The sequence below is a fragment of the Rhinatrema bivittatum genome, chromosome 6 (assembly GCF_901001135.1).
Source record: "Rhinatrema bivittatum chromosome 6, aRhiBiv1.1, whole genome shotgun sequence".
Classification (NCBI taxonomy): Eukaryota; Metazoa; Chordata; class Amphibia; order Gymnophiona; family Rhinatrematidae; genus Rhinatrema; species Rhinatrema bivittatum.
Genome location: NC_042620.1, coordinates 292500389 through 292517306, shown reverse-complemented (window position 1 = coordinate 292517306; position 16918 = coordinate 292500389). Strand labels below are relative to the sequence as shown.

At 41.6% G+C, this 16918-nt stretch overlaps 1 protein-coding gene and 1 long non-coding RNA gene across 2 annotated transcripts in view; one reads left to right on the top strand and one right to left on the bottom strand.

Moving 5' to 3' along the window:
- Positions 1–13824, bottom strand: part of FRMPD3 (FERM and PDZ domain containing 3) — a 655318-nt gene extending 641494 nt beyond the window's left edge. The window contains exon 1 of the mRNA XM_029607356.1: positions 13499–13824. The gene's annotated coding sequence lies outside the window, so the exon portion shown is untranslated. The remainder of the gene's footprint in view (positions 1–13498) is intronic.
- On the top strand, positions 4669–9582 carry LOC115094372. The gene is made up of 3 exons (XR_003857543.1): positions 4669–4786; positions 5071–5243; positions 8560–9582. It is a non-coding gene; the product is annotated as an uncharacterized LOC115094372 (long non-coding RNA).
- Positions 13825–16918: the final 3094 nt, after the last annotated feature.

Below are 16918 nucleotides of genomic sequence, written 5' to 3'. Positions count from 1 at the left end.
GTCTCCCTCCGGCGTCCCCAGACCGGCTCGACGCTGCAATTCCGCTATCTTGTCCTGATGCCTAGGGTGCGCTCGCGTCCCGACTCTTGTACCAGCAAGGGCGCGAACCTCAGGGGCGTCCCCCTGAGATAACATCATCTGCTTCCAATATTTAAAGGTCTTTGAAAACGCTAACAAACTGAGTTAGCAAGGGGATTGATTCAGCTACACTTCCCAAGCTACTCTGCCTCCTTGGACTTACCAGAGGTACCCGCTCCTCAGGGGCCTCACTCTTTTCTTTATTTTCAGATTACAGATAGGAACCGGTACTCGCTCCTCGAGGGCCCATGTTCCTGAACACTCTGAAGATTATCTACTGTCTGGAAGCTATCACTGCTACAAACAAATGTGAGTTACCATCGCTCTCTCAGACCTTTCCCTGGAACCAGGTACTCGCTCCTCGAGGGCCTAATCCTTTCCAGCTCCTGAGCTTACTTGAGACCTTACATGAGATTTGTCATCTAGTTCTGTTCATGAACTCTGCCTACTCTGCCTACTCACTTTCTACAGTTTTTCAACAGCTCAGCCATCCTGGGATCGTTGTTCCAGTACCTGAGGGTCTACAGCCCTGCCGGGCATATCAGCTCACTACTGCCACCTCTGGTGGTTTCTAATAACCTGTTTAATAAAAGAACTAATGTGTGTCTGTCTCCATACTCAAGCCTAGCCGGTGGTCCCTCTCGGGGTATCCTCCCGGGGGTGTAGTCATCTGCCATCGGCCCAGGGATCCACCCACTACTATATCAGATTCATTATAGATTGCTACTCCTTAGCAAGACAATATCTGAGACACTACAAGATTGCTGACTCCTCCCTTTCCAAGAGCCCGCTGTAGAGAGCCTTCTCTACAGATTGCTCCTCCTATCTGACTGCTCCTCCCATCAAGCATCAGATTGCTACTCCGCAGTCTAACTAACATCAGAGATATAACAGATTGCTAACTCGAGCAACAGATCCATAACAGATTGCTAACTCCCTAGCAAATTCCTAACACCTTCTCAGTAACCACAGTTGAAGCTCTGATGATGATTTCAAGTTAAGTTGAAACCCATTTGTGTTAAATGGAGCAGTGGCTGTTCAAATCTACTGCAAATCAAATTGGCCAACTCACATGGATCTGTTGTGATCACTGCAGATTTGTGTTTATTTATTGTTATTAAGCAGCAGGTCTAATCCTTCTGATTTGACCAGGGTTCAGTTTCATGTCACCAGTTGGATCAAGCGCAGTAGTACCCCCAATACTCTCTCCCCCACCCCCACCCCTTATTGTGCAGGTTTCATTCTCAGCCAAAGGGCCAAGAACCAACCGTCTTCATCTCAAGGCTAACACCTTACTATTGATCTTAACAAAAAGACAACTTATCTGTAGTCTCTAGGCTAACATGTTATGTTCCAGAAAACTGTGAACCTCAGCATTTTAAGCCCCCAGTGAACTGCTCCCAAGGAATGTTGTGAGCATGCTTTAGAAGGAGATGGTCAGAGCAGGACCACCACCAGGGAACATGGCGTCCCAGGCAAGGATCACTGTCAGTGTCTCTGCTGCCGCCCCACCTTAAGGCACTCCCTGTCTGGTTTCATGCATCCCTTGGCCCACTCTCATTTCCTTTTTGGTGATCTCTTCATTCTGCTGCCTTTGCTCGCATGCAGGATGCAATTATTTGTTGCCATTTTAATTCTCCCTATTATTGCTACATATAGTTTGCCTTAGATTCCTTACTCCTGACAATGCTTCCTTAACATTTTCATAAAGTCAGTCCTTCTGAAATCTAGGACCCTTGGTCTAGTTTAGTATGATTCTTATCCAGTGTTTATATTGAACTACACTGAATCCCGGGCTATCTTGGTCAGTATCAAGTCCAATGTCACCTTGCCAAGAGTGGCTCCTCAGTTAGTTGCTTGAGAAAGACGTCTTGCAGTACTTCCAGTAATTCCCTACTTTTAGTTGACTCAGCAACTGGCACTCTCCAATTTACAGTCAGTAGGTTTAGTTCCTCCATTCATAGCACCTTTATTTTGCATGCTAATCTTTGGATGGCTTCCATCATGACCATATCTACTACGGCTTCTACTAATGGCAGCCTATAGATTACAATGAAAAATAACAAAAAAAAAAAAAGACCAAGTAAATATACAATGTTATTATAAATAGACAAAAGATTTTGAAGTATTTTAATAAAAAATGTTCACCTTTAAGGACATACCAGTACAATGTACCAGACAAGATTAAATCCATCTCACGCACATATAAAAGCCATCTCACAAACACACCATGTTACCTTCATCCACACTCACAAGTGATGCGGTAACCTTTACAAAAATTGTTTTTTACCAAAACTCTCTTTTTTTCTTTTATAGAAACCCTCCTGGGGTTGGGTTTATGAACGCATACACGTTTTGAATTAGGTGAATAAAAAGGAAAAGAAAAAGAAAAATAATTTTTGTAAAAACCTATTTCTATAAAGGTTACTGCATCATTTGTGTGTGTAGATGAAAGTAGCATGAATGGTGTGTTTGTGGTATGGTTTTTATATGTGTGTGAGATGGATGGGGGGGTTTAATCTTGTATGGTATATTGTACTGGTATGTCTGTAAAGGTGAAAGTTTTATGATAAAATCCTTTAGAATTTTTTGTATAATTATAATAAAAATGTATATTTACTTGGTCCCTGTTTTTTTGAAATTTTTCATTGTTGTACCACTTTAGGGATTTTTTTTTAAATTTTGTATCTTCTACTTCTGTATACCTAGGCTATACATTACTCCTTTATAGATATTAGAACCCTTAAGGTTTCTTCAGGACAAACCAAACCAATGCAATTGATCTTTGCCCACTTGGTATGTCAATGGTTTTTAATTTGCCCCAAACATATATAACCTACAGAGTTATTTCTTTCCATTTTTACCTATCCTATCCTTTCTGAAAAGAACAGATTCTGGTATGTACACCTCCTGCTTCCGGTTCTTAACCCATGTTCAGGTACTGTAACTACATCAATGACCTCTTCCTAGTGGCTGGCTTCTAGGTGAATGGTTTTATTAGACTATAAGCAGCCATACACATGACTTTCCAAATTGTTTTCCTACTTCCTTCATTCCTATCTGTTCTTTTCTAGGAACTGCACTAACCTCCTCCTGTTACTTGACCAGCCCTTCTGCTCTCCCCAGTTCACAGTCTTCCAGTTTCTATCAGATATTTTGACTGTCTTTCTGTTTCCAATTGCTTTAGTGTATCCACCTACTAATACAGGACCCTCTGTATACTTTCCCACTCCCAAAAAGTCATTCTGGTTATCATGTGTCCTGTTCACCTGTGCTCTTTTGTCCCCATCCCCAATGAACCTAGGCTTAAACTCTCACTAGTCTGGCAACCCTATGAGCAAAGATATTATTTCTCTTTCTTGGCAGATGTATCCCATCTTCACTGAGTATCAGACCATGACACAGGGAATTAAAGCCTTAGTTGTTAGATACTCAGGTACAGTAGGCAGTAGGAAACCAAATAATATAAACATAGGCCTGAATCATGGTACCTTAGCTGGAGAAACCATTTGATTCTTTACATCAAGGTAGTGTATGATTTGTTGGTACAGTTATGTGAGCAAAGTACAAGTTATAATAAATATGGGCCCCATATTCAGCCACTATCTGTCTAAGTTAGCCAGATAAACGTATACAGCTAACTTGACTGACAGTATATCCAGCTACCATAGCCAAATAAGTTTTTATCCTGCTAACTGTAGGACACCTGAATGGCAGTTCTACAGTTAGCTGACTAATTAAACTGCAAAACGCTGAATATCGGTGTTTATCCAGCTAAGTTAGCCAGACAAGTGACTCTGCCCTGTAACGCCCCCATCCCACCCCTCTCTTAGCCCAATAACATTTTATTTGTCAGGGTAAATTGCACTGAATATTTATTTATATAAATAAAACTTCTATCCTATTCAAAGAGTGGGTCGATCCACTAAGTTTCGTTTCAGGCACATTGGTGAAAGAATATGAAAAAGCCCAGGACTGGTGCTCAAATGTTGACAACAAATTTTGATAGACTTTGTATCAGCAATGAGAGGCTTTGTCTCCTGATGAGCTAAGGAATCAACTGCAATCACTTTCTTAAATGCACCGGGAAACAGGCTTCCCCACCCATAAAATCAAGCCAGATGATGCTCGAAGGCACTAGGAATAATAAGCGAACGCATTACTAATCAAATGGCAATCTCTTAAGCGCAGCAGTAGTAGGATCAACATTCAGACTTTTGGAAATTATCCTGTAGTTTCTCAAGTACAGTAGGATCAACTTGAAGAGATGCAGAGCTGCGGGAATTCAGCGAGAGAATCATTAACTTGTAGTAAGATCATATCCTTACGTGTACTGTATATTTATATGTCGAATTCTCTTAATAGGTGATATTAGTGTGTATGATTTTTTTTTTTTTTGGAGAGGGGTCTGTGATTGTACAGTGCGGGGGCAATTTTCAGACTGTCCATATTGAGACAAAGTCTGCAGGTACTTTTCAGCCATGGAGCTTTCCCCCATTTTCAAAGAGAAAGAACAAGTATGCCTGCACTTTCCTTTTGAAACTAGCTACAAGCACAAAATAACTCAAGGACTTTTGCACCTCTTTTTTCAGTAGGTACTTTTTCCATGGGAAGTAAGCTGCACAGAGTTGAAAATGCAGTCTACTTGCATTACTGTCCACCCCGACCTAAAGCCAATGCTGGAATGCCCCTCTAAAGGAAGTTAGAGGTACGTGTGATGGAGAGCAATGCATGTACTTTTATTCGTATTGAGGGAGGAGGAAATTTTCAAACAGTCAATTTATGTGCATAAATTATTATTTACCCAGATAAATGCCTTTCAAAATGTCCCTTTGTATGTTTGTATGTAGTATGTAGTACACTGCTTCTTAATATATGTTTGCATATGGGGTGAAAAATGAAAAGGGGACCTGAAAGAACTGGAAGAATGTTCATGGGTGTGCAATCTGTTTCAAGGCAAGAAAGTGTAAAACTGTTTCCTCTGTTGTGCAGAAATCCATTAGTCACTTATCAGTTCGGCGGACAAGAACCGCAAACTGCCAAAGAAGAAGGTAACCTAGGAATAATCATCTCAGATGGCTTGCAAGAGTTTGCCAGTCGGAGAAAGAAAGCAGCATGAAAAGCTGACTATATGCCAAAGTGATAAGGGGAAGAACCAGCAGCAGGTAAGAGGTGCCGGCCTCTCCAGCGCTCCCACCTTGAGTACTGTGTTCGGTTCTGGAGACCATTCCTTTGGAAGATTACTGATAAAATGGAAGCAGTTTAGAGGGCCTGCAATACAAAACCTGCACCGAGAGGCTTAAAGAACTCACAATGTACTGACAGTACCAATGAAGGGCGAAGGGAGATAGGATAGAAACATTCAACTATTTTAGCAAGCTTCAATAAACATAAAAGGAGGTATTTATTTTCCATAGAAAAAAATAGTCAGAGTGGGTGGGGGTGGGGGGTCATGATTTAAAGTTAGAGGGAAGAAAGCTGAAGGCAATATAAGGAAATATTTCTATACTAAGAAGCTGGTACATGCCTGGAATAGCCTAGCAGACGAGGCGGTAGTAAACCAAACCGTAGTATAGTTTAAGCATTCTTGGAACAGATTCAGAGGACAATGGTAAGGGCAGATGGAGAAGAGGTAGGCAAAAGAAATCATTGGCAGGAAGGAGGGGGGGGGGGGTGGAGGGGATAATGCCTAGCTGTTAGATTAGTTATGGAAACTTATCTTATGGAATAAAAGAAGGACCAAAATAAGAGAAAACAAAGTCAATTTGCACAGAATAGCGACACGGCTGCTTCAAGCCCCCAAGAAGAGGAGGCGAGGTTGGTCATTATGAAATGGTAGCATGGCAGGCTTTGATACATTCTTAGATGTACTTTCATTTGAAATGACACAGTCAATTTTATCAACATTGTCTATACTGTTTCATGTCATTTTTAAAAAGAAATGATAGGAAAAGATATTTCATTTTTCTTTTGGCTTTTAGTGCACACTATTCAGAAACAGTGGGCACTGTTTGCCAAGACAAAAGAAAGGGCCCCCAGTAAAATGGAATTTGGATGAGAACCTCCCCCAGCAAAACATTAAACAAAATGACACTTTTCGGGCCTGCACATGCCTAATAATCGGGGAAAGGTGACAAGTTTCCTAGCATAGATTGTAGACTAAATTGGTTACACTTGCCAGCTTGCGAGAAGGAGCAACATTCTGCAGGCCTTAAAACCTGTATAGCTTACAGATGGGAGATATCCCCAGTTAAAATGATACATGCAAGAACCACTGGGTACACAGAATGGGCCAAATGGTCCTTATCTGCAATCATCTACTATGTTTCTTGTCATATCAGTCTATGTGTTTGTGTGACAATGTACTATGAACATTTGGTTAACATTTTGGTGTTTTGTTTCATGTGTTAAAAGTACATGTCTTTGATCGTGAATGTAAGCTATAAACATGCTAATTTATTTATAAAATGTATTTCTCGCTTATTATCAGATGCATTTGATATGAAATATAACAGAATAGATACCTCTCTATTAACAAACCAAAGACAAAACAAAAACTTTAACAATAATGAACATCAATACAGTATATACTGTGCATATGTATATCTACACCACAACCAAAAAAAACCAAGTTCACTACTAATGTGATAAAAAAAGGTATGTAGAGAATATTATCTATATTGAGTAATTGCCTTAAAGCCACTACGTCTCCATTATTTTTTTTATTTTTATAATTTTATGACAAGGAGTAAAAAAAAGCCATGTCATACATGTACCAGCAGGCCTCACAGAGTTACATCAGTACTTGCATAACCCCCCCCCCCCACACACACACACACACACACACAAATTCACACAGTTTTAGAATTCTCACATTTTTAGTAAATAAATAACTTTTTGCGGCACGAGAGATTCTTGGATGAGCAAACCAAAATCTCAAAAACTTGCTGGGTTAAAGTTCTGACAAGTTCATCCATCATCGTCTGAAATATTATATGGATTACGTTTCATGCAGAAGACATAGGCAAAGCACTTTTAAAACAGCACAGTGTAATGTATATGTGGGGTATTATGTGGTCACAATACACTGTGCTGCCTTAATCATTTCAGCTTCTATAACTAATCTTCCCCACAGAAAGGAATATGACGTACACTGTAAACATGACTAACATTTCTCTGGTTCTTTCCTCTATCACTTCTTTTATGGCAGCGAGAGGCAGGCGGCCCCTCCTCCTGTTTACATATGTCTTCTTCATGAGACGTAATCCATGTAGTCATGTTGTCATTGTTTTCTACTTGTTATAATGTAAACCGGAGTGATAAGTAATTCTGTCACCTGAACTTCGGTATAAAAAAAAGTTATAAATAAATAAAATAAATAAATGTAGTATTTCCTATGAGAAAGCATGAACTTGTCGTAGGAACTTTATCCCAGCAATTTTTCGAGATTTTGACTTGCTCATCCAAGTATTTCTCGCGAGGCAATAAGTTATTTGTGAATTTCAGTGGGGGATTTAATGCCAGTACTGAGTCTGACTTAAAAACCTTGCAGCATGCTGGCACATGTGACAGGCTTTCAAGTTTGCTTGCTGTTCATTCAGTAAGTTATAGCTTTTTTACCCTTTCTAATAAAATTTAAAAAATATATACAAAGTGAAAAAATAGAGAAGTCTTGGCCTTAAGGCAATTACTCAATATAGATAATATTCTTTACATACTTTTAATCATAGTAGTACTGGACTTGTTTTTTTCTGGTTGTGGTTTATACACATGAAAACACTACTTAAATTGAAATTGTACAATAGAATTGCTGGATTTAGTTACCTATGTAATTATTGTATTATATATATAATTATAGCAAAGACTAAAATTCCCACCTCTTAATATACATCTCACCCAAATATATCATAACAATACTGGCAGACATAACATACAACAAAAACAATAAAGGTTCAAATAGTTATGGCATCTTTGAATCCTGAAAAGTGCCAATAGAGAAAAGTTATACAATAGAGAAAACAGTTTAAATAAATAATTAAATATCCCTAACAGTTAAAAAAAAAAAAAAAAAAGCAGTGAGGAATAAGTGGCCTAAATCAGACTGTTTATATATTTCCATGAGAAACGGAATAAGTAAGGCCCAACGTACTAAGCATTTTAACCATAAGCACATATTTTTGGGAGAAAACTTTAGTACATAGGCTCCTTAATTAAAAATCATATATAGTACTCATAACAAGTGCAACCTAAAGATCCTGATGAAGTGCCTAAGGGTACACAAAAACCAACATACCATGTTAATGGGAATGCAGCTGGTATTTCATACTATCACCACAAGGACTGAATCACAATAGTTTGAGCAAATCACAGCAAAAATAATCTGTCAAACCTCTTACTAATCAGACAACAAAGCCTTGAGAGACATCTGTCCTAATGATTGTATTGTAATTGAAACTTTTTGCTTTCATTCTCTAACTTTAGATGCATCTCACTCTGCTCTGATTCATTTATCGTCATTCATCGTGCTTTCCTTGTTCCACTTCTGAAGCTGTCATGAACCGTGCAGGTTCTGAAAGATTCAGCACTGGGCATTAGCCCCTGTCTAGAGTTGGCTGTGTGCTTCTTTTTCAAGATGCTCTATCTATAATCCTCTTTGTCATCCTCTTTGGGATAAAAGAGAAATATAAAATTAGATTGTAAGTATCTGTCAACCATGTACCCAATATTACAACAAATGCTGGTCAGTGCTCCGATGTATACGGAGGCTGTGTGGTAACCAAGGAGGTTCTGGAGTGATTTTTTTTTGAAGGTGGGAGGTTTGACATTTTTCGTCTTCAGACAGGCCGGGCATTTACTTACAGTGGTTCTCATCTTGTAGGGCATGAGCCCCGGGAAGCATGCAGATGCATCAAGAGGTAGGGGGTAAGGTGCATTGTGCTGGTGTTAAAAACGGAGTAAACAAGTAAGTTTGTCTGCCTGCTTTGGCCTAACTGCCTGATGAAACAGAAAGAGGCCAAAATGGAGTGGATGGTCTGCCTCAACCCTTCACTGCCCCTCACTCCCACCCCAAGTTCCCTCAGCCATGTAGGAGAGAGAAACAGGAGAGGCCCCACCTGCCCCTCACCACCATGTTAGGAAGAAGTGATAGATGAATGACACCAGAGACATTTTATTTATATTTATATGTCATATTCCTTTCTGTGGGTATGATTAGTCATAGAGTTGAAATAATTACATTTTGCAAAATAGAGAGAGAGAGAGAGTGTGTGTGTATGTGTGTGTGTGTGTGTGTGTGTGTGTGTTTTCTGACTGGGGGATGGAGTGGCAGGGATTGAAGCACTTGTCAAGCTATTGAGGGCACTCAGTATTGGTAAAACTTGAGACCCACTAGGTTGATAGGACACAATACAATTGATATTGTTTAGGGCAGTCTTTGTTCTGCTCAGTGGCCTATTCTGGGGTTTTCAACTTCCTTTTTTAAAGCAGGCCCTATCTCTAACTAGACAGGAGGTTCCTCTCTTAATCAGCTCTTGAGCTGTTGGTGAAGGAGGCATTTACCATTACAAGGAGCTTTCATCTCTTCTCCATGCTGTAATATTATTCATGAAATCTGCGGCAATGAAAAGCCTTTTCTCATTTATTTTTGGTACAGTTACATCGATATTGAAGACCCAGTGGTGTTCACTTTCAGAATAACAACTAGCATGTTGTGTTCCTGTGTATAACTGTGTCATCTGGTATCTTTGCATGCTAGCCTGATTCCACCTGGGTGCAGATATGTTTCCATCGCTTATGTCTTATTTGAGTTTGATTGTATACTTGTGAGTGTACTGTTTGTATGCATTTGTTCACATGATGTATTGTGTGTGCACATTTATATAGGTGCCATCATAAAAGACTGTTTTAAAGGTGTAAGTATGTGCATAATATTGTATGACTTTGTGTAGGTAAGAGCATGTCTGCCTTTGTCAGTGTATTTCTGCTGTTGTGCACTGCATGTGTGGTTCTTCTGATGACTAATAATGCCCACGTTTATATACATTTTACCTTTGCACTGGTTGTAAAAGCAGATGCGTTTTGTTCTTGCTATTGTTTTGAGGTTTCCCATTCACAGCCGATTCTGTGCTTTAAGGTCTGAATACCTTATGTCTGTGACTTTAAGTGTTTTGTCAGTATATGTTTATCCTTGTGTGCCACTGCATGCGTTATGTGCCTGTAATTTTGAATTCATATGGGGAGGGCAAAAAACAAAGGCATTTCTGCTGGCAAAACATTGTTTTATCCCTGGGAATGGGGGCCTTTGATTATTGTTCCCTCTCAATAGGGGGATTGTAAACATTTTTGTAAGATGATGAAGATATGTTGTATTTCAGCAAGCCTTTGATTAGCTATCCTAGGCTGGTCTTGTTTAGATTTGATTTTATGTATGTTTATTGAAACTTGTTAATGGGGATTTTTTCATCTGCTTAGTATGCTTTTATTGGAATAGGTGGATAATAGATGAACAGTAAATAAACAAATATATATATATATATATACACCACATAGTTCTACAACATTCATATTTCCTCCACATTGCGTAGGCATTCCCAGGGATAGGTGTAAGGGAGAGAGGGGATCAATGAGCTGGCGTAGTTTTAAATCATTCCAAATTAGGCACAATGTTTTTAGCAGAAAAAGCTGTGGTTAATTTTTATGGGCTTATGGGGCAATAATCAAAGTAAACTACTCGGTTTATGATTGCTGCCTTATTTAAAAGTTATCCACAGAGTTTGCACCAAAGAATGTGATTTCATTACTATGCACATAAACAAGTGTTGGGGAGAGAAGCCTGTTATTCCTGTGCTCTGAGAGAGAGAGAGAGTGAGAGAGAGAGAGAGACTTCAAAGGCCTTCATAGTAGTCAAGTATTTATATCACTAGAGGAGGGCCAGCTAGTAACTCAAGGTGAGGTTTTGGTTGTGGTGTAGGGTTTGGGGCCAGTTTTACATATAGAGTGAGATGTACGAAACAGCACAGAAGACCTCAGTGAAGATTTGACATCATTGGAGGGGAGGAAAATCAGACTAAGATGAGATTTACTTCGATGTTCTCTCACCCCTAGCTTGATAGTACCCTGGTAGAGAGTCCACGCTATTGCATGGTGCAATAATGCCTCTCATTTTCATTAATCCTGCCCAAACCCTTCCCCAATTCTGCCACTTTGAATAAATTTGACAAATTTGCATTCGCTCCATGCCCTGCAATTAGGATCGAATGCGTTATGGCATTATCACGGGCGTTAACTCCATAGCACACTTTGACGAATGACCCTGTACGTAATCTAAAAAATAAATGTGTTGCAACTGATTTTACTACACTACAGTCAAAAGCTATCAAGGGTCTATTGGGATTGGAGAATTACAGTGTGCCTGGAAGCAGATATTAATCCATCAAGTTAAACCTTCTACAAAAACACTCCTTTTGGCGATTATTTTATTGGTTACTTGTCCAAAAAGAAGGCAAAAAACCCCACTATATCTTCTGCCAATTACGTTTTATAGGAAGTCAATCAGAGATAATCTCCGGATCAGCATCTTATACTGCATATCAGTGTATGCCAGCTGTATGGTTTGGTTTTGAGTGTATCCTGTGTTTATGTTTGTAGATATGTGTATTACTGAGTAAAAGTCAGTGTTTGTTATAGCCATGAGTGTGCCAATGTGGCACAATATATGTAATTTTGTGTCTGCATGTGTGTATCTTGTACAGTTGTGTATTTGTATCTATCGATGTGTCTATGAATGTGTTTGTGGCATTATAAATCTGTATTTGTACAGTTGTGTGTTGGGGGGGGGGGGGGGGAGGGGGAGGAACATCCCTCAAAGGTCTAATTATTTACACCCACAAACACAACTACATTTCAACTTAATACAGAAATTGTGTGTTTATATGCCTGTGATGAACCCATATGTGTGTATTTGCATTTGCTGAATATTATGATTATGCATGTGTGTGTGTGTTATATGTATGACTGTATTGCTATACATGGTTAAACATGAGACTCTGGCTAGGATGTTGGCATATTCATTTGTTAAGGAATTCTCTTTGTAAATTATAGGAAAAGTTGTGTGCTGGTGGGATTTTAAGTACATTTTGTGGTAAAACAGTGACAGTGTATTTGTGTCCTCAGTATCCTGTTCCTTAAAATGAGTTGGCATGTTTCTTAGCATGTCAGAGAGTATGATTGCATGTCATCGTAATTATGAACATTGTTACTATTGATGCATATTTTTTCACGTGTTAAAATCCATGTCTTGGAATTATAGATGTGGGCTGTAAACATGTCTTTCATGTGTAAATGCTTGTATGTCGAATAAAGTGCTGTTTTTGTGTATGTTTATTAAATTGTGTTAAACTGTGCTCAGCATATGAATATAGGTACAGTACCATTTATTTCTCTGTGTATAATATTGGGAGATCAAACTTGTACAATATATTTCACTCTAGTATTTGTGCATATGGTTGTGTCTTTATATACATACTTAAAAAAATATATTAATGAGGCACTGTTTGTATGCCAATATCGTGCAACACAAGTTTATTCATTGATACTCTGTGTTTGTTAGAGACTGCACTGTTCTGTGCCAGAATTTATATAGATGTTTGCTAACTTATGTTTGTACATGAAAATGTCTATTTGTGTACCATTGTTTATGTTCATATATCAAGATTTGTCTGTATTCTGCATGTACACATTTAACCTTTGTCAGCCATTTGTTAGATGTTGCATTTCCTGTGAAACTTGTCTATGTCAGTATGTGATAATGTACAGAGTGTGAATTAACAGGGTGTCTGTAGGTGTGTGTCAGACTAGAGTGTGTGAGGGTAGGGTATGTCCCAGCATCTTTGGAATTGTTTGTTTTTCTTAAAACTGGCTGTTACAGTCCATTTGTCTGGCGTTAAGAGCTAGGTACAAAATGCTGATTAAAAATACTGTCTAAAATTGGAGAGGCAAATGTTGGCTTTCTCTTGTCTAAAAGGACATTCGTCCTACAAGAAATCTCTGACTTTAGCCTGCTGGAAAAAAAATATTCCGATTCCACTATCAACAACGTCCCTAACAAGACTCCATAATAATTACAGCACACAGTAATCCTGGCTTACCGGCCACATCAGGGTTGCACACGAGCATGATGAATGAACCGGTTTAAAGTGCTGCAGGAGCCCTTCTAGCTCCAGTGGCTGCAAAAGCCTCAGCTCAAGCACAGGCAAGAGTCGATAAACGCAGTAGAGCATTCTCACGGGTTTCCCTTCCAAATCCATTGATCGCGGGCTGCTTCCCCCCCCCCCAGTCCCGTTTTTCTCCCTGCAGCTGCCTGTCACCTGCCAGTCACTCAGAGATTCGGGAATACGACAGAAGGTTGAAGACAGAGCCTTACCTTTCCTCTCGCCGTGCCTTTCACAGCCCTGGCTTTACTTTAGAAGAGTCACCAGCAGCCGACTGATGGAATCGCTGCTCGCATGCCTCGCTCCCTCCTCCCCTAGACGGCGGCCAGGCGGCGGGTGAGAAGTTTGCCGGCCCCCTCAAGATCCCGAGGGCAGCGGGGGGCTGGCACAGGGGCCGGGGAGAGCCTCCGCCTGCTGCTGCCGCCTCCATGCGTGCCAGTCTCCAGCACTGGTGGCATCCCCGCGGCGGCTGTCAGTGCTGCAGTGAGGAGGTGACGGAGGGGAGCCGGCGGGCAGCCGGACAGCAGCTGCAGGGGGGAGGAGACGGGCAGCGACTCTCTCGTTCGGAAAAGCTTGAGTCATAACGCTGGGGTTTGTTTTGGTTTTTTTCTTCGGAAAAGAGAAGGGCTCTCTTTCCCTCACGCTAGTGGGGGTGTTTTGTTTTTTTTTTTCCCCCAGCTTCAGTATTTCACCACTGCCCCCCCCCCCCCCCCCCCCAAAAAAAGAAAGGATGAAATAATGAAACTCGGTACCCACAAGTGCCGCCGTGCCTGGTGGCCAGGAGCGTGGAGTGGTGCCCGTCCCCAAACTCAGGCTGCAAAGCATCCGGTCTGCGGTTTATTCTCCGGTGCTGCCAACGAGGCGCTCATCGTGACCTTGGGTGGCGCGGGGGGGGGGGGGAATACCTGGGGGAGCGTCTAGGAGCGAGCGCCTACCCCTGCCTGACGCGCTTTGCGCGCCTAGGAATGCGCTGGCGCAGGGAGCAGGAGCCGGGCGAGCCGGGGCCCGAGGCGGCGCTCAGCGGCAGGCGGGGAAGAGGTACTGAGCGAGCAGCAGAGCCTGCGCCGGATCGGAGCCCAGGCTCCGCTGCCACGGCGCCGGAGGCTACAGGGGCTGGGACGCTTCCGAAACTCGGGAGCTGCACATCCGCAGGCGAAGGTGAACTTTCTGTCCCTTCACTATTCCCATCGCCCAACAACGTGCAAAGCGCTGCCACTGCACGAAAAGCATCCGTTTCTAGTATGCTTAGAGCTCAGGGTTATTAGGAGCCTCCCTGCTTCCCATTCCCTCAGAATGTCAAAGCTACTCCCCCCCATAATCATTCTCCCACCTGCCCCTTTCACCCTCTACCTCAAGTAAAACTCAGGCCAAGTTCTCAGTTTTTATACATATACCACATCTTAACTGTGTAACAGTGGATGGATAGGCCGCACCTTTCACAAATATTAAATCATATAATTTTTTTTTTTTTGCAACCAAGGAGACCTATTCTTTCATTATTATTATTATTATTATTATTTTTAACCAATTTTCCCCTCATCCAGCTGCACCGTGCTGGATATTTGGGGCATGAGGACATCCATGCTTTGCGGTCTCTGTTTTTATTTTATAAATATCCCCAGATCATTTGTATCCATAGTCATAGTAAACCTCTATCTTGATTTCATAATTTCCCCAGCCAACCGATACATGTGGCCTGAGTCCTAGGAGCTGGTTTTACAAGTAAACTTATACCCATTTCTATCTCATAGCAAACTGAAACACTCCTATTTTAAATGTCCTTTCTTTCTGTCTGGTGAGTTGCCAGCCATTGCTAGCCTGGTTAGGCATTGCATCATTTATTTATTTGCTTATTATATTTAATTTATGAATCACTTCCTTTACTGTTAACACCAGCTGATTTACAATAAAAGTCAAATACATTTTCCAAATAATAACCAAATATAGAAAATACTAGTTGACATCCATTGAAAATTGAATGGAGAGTATGTCACCATGGGAACACTCAGCACTCTTTTTCTTCATAGGCAGACCACAGCAGTCTCTGCCGCTCCTCCACATGTAGACCTCAACACTCTCCCCCATCCCAGTCCAAACCCAAATCCTCCACAGCCTAGCCCCACTATTCTCACCCCCCCCCCCCCCCCAGTCCAATCCCAGAACTCAATTCTAGCACAGTGTAGCTGCATTTAAAAAAGGTTTGGACAAGTTCCTGGAGGAATAGTCCATAAACCATTAATAAGGGAGTTGCAGAAATCCCCTGCTTATTCTTGGGATCTATCCTTTAGGATTCTGCCAGGATACTGGCCTTGATGGATTTTTAGTCTGACCCAGTAGTATGGCAAGTCTTATGTTCTTTTGTTCTAGGGCAAGATTCCCCTCCTACCAGTCTTGCAAGCTCTTCCTCACACCCAGCCCACCTCTATTAGCCTCCATCCTTCTCTTCCTTTCCTGCCCTGACAGTCTCTGTCCTTCCTCCAGCCCTCAGCTCACTCCAGGCACAATGCCCAGCAGACTGTCACCCCTAACCACCTGTCTCTACTCCTGGTTTCTCTCTCCCCCTTCCCTAATCTGGCTATCTGACCTCAGCAAACTATGACTGACTCCTGAATCACCACTTTCTGACCCCGTATCCACCCCAGCCGCAATTCTCACTACCCTTTCCCAGTCTGAGCACAGGGTTACCCATCACGCTTCTCACCTTGGAGGGTGTGAGTATCTGTGGCTGGAAGGAATGGAAGGGGGCAGAGATGCCTGTGTGTGAGCATGGCTCTTGCGGAAGGGGAGGCAGGGTCCAGGGCAGGAGACAGAGAATGTGTGAATATATGTAAGTAATAAGTATATCTATGTGTAAGGGAGAAGGAAAGACATGAGTGTGTGACTGGGCTTGAGAGTGAGCATATGTGTGTTAGGGAGGGTATGTGAGAGGGCATTGAGTGAGTGTGGGTGTGTGTGGGCATATATGTGTGAGTATCTGTGAATGAGCATGCCAGTATTAGGAAGTATATGTGAGTGTGTGTGTAAGTGGGCATGAAAATGTGAGGGGTAGATATGAGTCGGCATATGTGTGCATGTGAGCATACGTGAGAGGGAATGTGAATGTGAGTTGAGTGGGCATGTATGTGTGAGTGTGTAATTGGCATGTGAATATTTATAACTCCCAAATCAACACTCTTCACCCTTACCCAGCCCAGCTTCAGCTCTCCCTCCCTCCACCCAGGCTGAACCCCAGCACAGTGTTGCCCATCAATCCCCTCACCTAAGAGGCCTAGGTGTCTGTGGCTGGAAAATATGGAAGGAGGCAGGGATGTCTGTATATGTACATGGCTCTTGTGAGAGAGGGAGAGGCAGGTTTTGGGGCAGGAATGGAGAGAGAAAATATGAGTGAAAATGTGTACCATGAGTATGCGTGGGGGGGAGAGAAAGACATATGTGAGTGGGCATGTCAGCATTAGGGAGTATAAGGGACTGGGCAAGTGGGGATATGAGTGTGAGGGGATACATGTGAGTATATGTAAGTCAGCATGTGTGTGTATGAGGGAGGAGAAAGTCTGCCCACATGATAGTTGTGTCTGAACTCCCTCCTGCTCAGCTAATAGAATAGAATCTGCAAGTGATTGAACATTTAATGT